This window comes from Salvelinus namaycush, chromosome 30 (assembly GCF_016432855.1).
Source record: "Salvelinus namaycush isolate Seneca chromosome 30, SaNama_1.0, whole genome shotgun sequence".
NCBI classification, from domain to species: domain Eukaryota; kingdom Metazoa; phylum Chordata; class Actinopteri; order Salmoniformes; family Salmonidae; genus Salvelinus; species Salvelinus namaycush.
Genome location: NC_052336.1, coordinates 1,133,222 through 1,137,651, shown reverse-complemented (window position 1 = coordinate 1,137,651; position 4,430 = coordinate 1,133,222).

Below are 4,430 nucleotides of genomic sequence, written 5' to 3'. Positions count from 1 at the left end.
GGCATGGCTGAACACCTTCTGTGGCTTTCAGAATCAGAGCTGGTTTACAGATCATTGTATTTCTTGGATGTGCATGTCAAACCTGTATGATCACATCTTCTACTGACATTCATTTTCATTTTCATTTCCATATAAAAAAAAATATTTAAAAATCTTTCCCAAAAGTGATAAATTAGGCTACATCGTTTCAACTGTTTTATCCCCAAACATAGAAGCAAGACAGAAATTGTGTGTTTTTTTCACTGCCAGAAATGGTAAATGTACCTTGTGAAATTGGTTATGAGCAGTGGTGTAAAGTAACTAAGCAAAAACAATGTTTTGGTTAAAGTGCAGACAGTCAGCTTGAGTAAGAAAGATGCACAAATATCATGATTCATTCAGGATTATCCGTAATCATAGTAGCATCCACAATAATGTGGAACAAGCGGTCATCACTACTGCCTCTGATCAGGCGGACTCCCCAGACGCAAATGCTCCGTTTGTAAATGATGTCTGACTGTTGGAGTGTGCCTCTGGCTATTCATAAGTTAAAAAATAATAATTGTGCTGTCTGGTTTAAAAAGGAATTTGAAATGATACATAGCATTTACTTGTACTTTTGATACTTCAGTATTTTTAAAACCAAATACTTTTATGACTTTTACTCAAGTAGTATTTTACAAGATTACTTCACTTGAGTCGTTTTCTATGTTTACTTTTACTTAAGTACGACAATTGGGTACTTTTCCCACCACTGGTTATGAGTGTTATAGTATTAAAGGCACTGGCAGGTTTGGCATGTACTTTGTAGACTACTTATTGACTATTTATTGCAAATCAAGTTATGCACTCATTGGAACCTACCTCCCCTGTCCATTTCGAGTCTGGGGGCATGTATCCCGGTACTGTACAGCGCATAGTCCCACCATAATACGTCGAATCCGCGATGTGGCAGACGGCACTGCTGAGTACCAGCAGGAGCAGCATACCAAGGTCCATGATGTCTTTCTCTTAGCCTATCTGTCTGTCTGTCTGTCTGTCTAATCACCTCCTTCCTATTCATTTATATGGTGGAGGCGTGGAGTAATTCAATGACTGGAATAACCGGGTTTGTGATGCACTTCAAAGAATTTGAGAAAAAAAATCGCATTGTTTGAACCTGTGTTGCCTCACTTCATAATTAGATTGCAATATTCATTATAAATATGTTTTCTTTTGCAATGAAAGGATGCCAATGAGACTGTAATCTTATTGGTGATTTTGATGTTGTTGTTGCAGTGACCTATGAGTTTCACTTGTTTAGACCATACCTACACATTTGAAAAGTATTACCATGCATGTTTTTTAAAAGCTAAAGACTTGTTTTTTTATTTTAATTATGATGAATAATGGCTATGGATATATAATTCGGCTATTTGTATATAGCCTGTACATATGCCTATTCTTGTGACAATTATTATTTCGGCTTGTACATTTATTTGATGTGAAGAATTTTAAATAAGGTCCAATTCTTCCAAAAAAACGTACTGCACAAACGCACTCTCTCACCCCAGCCGTTTTCAAAACGAATGCAATCAAGTTTCACCCAGACTAAACTCCTCTCACAGGGTGAACCGGGCGAGCTAAATTGCAACTTCCTCTGAGTTGGCTCGTCATTTAATAAGGCGCTTGTTGCTCGGTGTCATGATTGGGCCATCTGTCGCATTTAAGTGCCAGTCGGAACTAGGAAACTCGGAACTTTCCGATTTGCTAACTGGTTGTAGTTATACACTTGCCGCGATCAACCAGTTAACAAGTCCGGCATTTCCGGGTTACCCAGCATGTGAAAGCGGCTTTAAATCCAAGAGCGGAGTACTCAGTGTTTTCATGTAACGAATGTGAAATGGCTAGCTAGTTAGCGGGTACGCGCTAATAACGTTTCAATCGGTTACGTCACTTGCTCTGAGACTTGAAGTAGTGTTTCCCCTTGCTCTGCAAGGGCCGTGGCCTTTGTGGAGCGATGGGTAACGATGCTTCGTGTGCGACCGTTGTTGATGTGTGCAGAGGGTCGGGGCGAGGGGACGGTCTAAAGTTATACTGTTACATTCACATGCACGTGTTTGCTCTTCATAAAAACTTATATATGCCTATCCCAAGGAAAACTACTTTGAAAATTGTATAGAAAATACATGTGTTATGTTTCTGAATGATTTATCACGCTATTTTGTTGACATTATGGCCCGGTGATAATCGATTTGAGCTGGGCTTACCTTCCTCACCGCTTTTGCCCGGTGAAGTGACAGGCCATAACCTGATTTACCCTGGTTCAGTCTAATCGAAATCCCTACATGTTTTACAACATTGAAAATGAGGTTGGACTAAACGCACTACCTTGCGAGCAAAATGCCGCGTTCAACTACCAGTCGGAACAAGAAACATTTCCTACTTGCTAACTGGTTGTAGTTATACACGTGCCTCGTTCAACTAATCAGCAACTTTGACATTTTCGAGTTTCCTAGTTTCCGACTAGCATGTGAACAAGGCAAAAGGTTTCAGAAAGTTGAACAATTGACAGAATGCAACCTGACCTAATGGCCCTTCTAAGCCTACCAAGATATTTCAATTTGTAGTCTATAATGTTTCAGTTGTTGCCTTCCTACTGAAAACATGAAAAAATTAGGGGTTCAACAAGGGCTCTTCTAAGATCCTCAAAGTTCTTTGGAGAACCTTAGAGTTCTTGGCACTGAAAATGGCCCCCAAAAGGTTCTTCCAAGAACCCCATAGGAGGTGGGGTTCATCGAGGAACCTCCTTAGTTGGTGGGGGTTCTTGCAGGAACCTAACTGCCCAACTGAAACATTTGGATTTGAAAGGGCAGGAGGTGCAGGTGAAGATCTCCTCAGTTTAGGGCAAAATGCTTGACCCTTAGATGATCTAAATTCATATTGTTTTTTGATGATACCATCTACCTTTTCATATTTGTGCAATTCTTTCTAAAACAGAAAATGGACACAATTCAATGGATATCAATAAACAAGGAGGTAAGAATATGTAGGCTATAAGAGTATGTTGAAGGCTAGCTGTATTGTGTGCAGATGACTGGATTGCTCACTTTTGTGTCTGTATGTATACAGACGAAGAGACATACAAAGGTAATGAATATTCCATAGGCCTCTACATTATGGACAAGGTATGTCAATAGGCCTCTACATTATGGACAAGGTATGTCAATAGGCCTCTACATTATGGACAAGGTATGTCAATAGGCCTCTACATTATGGACAAGGTATGTCAATAGGCCTCTACATTATGGACAAGCTTTGTGTATGAAAACCATTATTATTATGCGGCAAGTGGTTAGAGCTTCGGGCCAGTAACCGAAAAGTTGCTGGATCAAACCCCCGAGCTGACAAGTTAAAAAAATCTGTTGTTCTGTCCCTGAACAAAGCAGTCAAAGAACCTTTTGGGGTTCATTTTTTAACCACACCCCATTTCAATAATAAAATGCATAACAATAACAATAATATTTTAGTTGTCAGTGTTTATTATGATTTTAGAGGCAAAGCAGAATAAAATAAAACATAGGAATTTGTTCTTAAATGACTTGCCTAGTTAAATAAAAATAAATATTCACCACAAAAATCAAGGTATGAATAGTGTCGTGTGGATGTTTTTTTTTTTAATCATCTGTATAATTACTCTTTTTGGGATATAACAGGAAACCTGTTCAATCACCATGTACTGCAAAATCATTCTGGCTATGGATACGGAGAACATCAACACGTGAACATCAACACGCCATTGGACTTGGCTCTGCTGGGAGTTTACCTCATATTTAGATTTTTTTATTTATTCTGCTTTGCCACTAAAATCATAATAAACACTGACAACTAAAATATTGTTATTGTTGTTATGCATTCTATTATTAATAATAACAGGGGGGGGGGGTGTAGTTAATAATTAACCCCAAAAGGTTCTTTGGGGGGCTCCCGAGGGGCACAGCGGTCTAAGGCACTGCATCTAAGGCACTGTTCAATTCCAGGCTGTATCACAACTGGCCATGATTTGGAGTCCCATAGGGCGGCGCACAATTGGCCCAGCGGCGTCTGGGTTAGGGTTTGGATGGGGTAGGCCGTCATTGTAAATAAGAATTGTTCTTAACTGACTTGCCTAATTAAATAAAAACATATATTTTTTAAATCCATTAAAGGGGTTATTCAAATAACTTAAAGGGATTCCCCTACAGTTTCAATTTGAAGAACCCCTAAGGATAGTCCAGGAACCTTTTCTTTTTAGAGTACACCAAACTGGCCAAAATGCGTCGCCAGTGTGTAGAACTGCTGCCAGACAAATAGGCATACAAAAAAGTTTCAACAATCAAAGCTCTTACAAAACTGTTTGTTTCCGACTTTACGAGGGGCACATGAACGCAGCATCACCTCTGATCGAACTTCGCGAACAACCCAGCATTTTT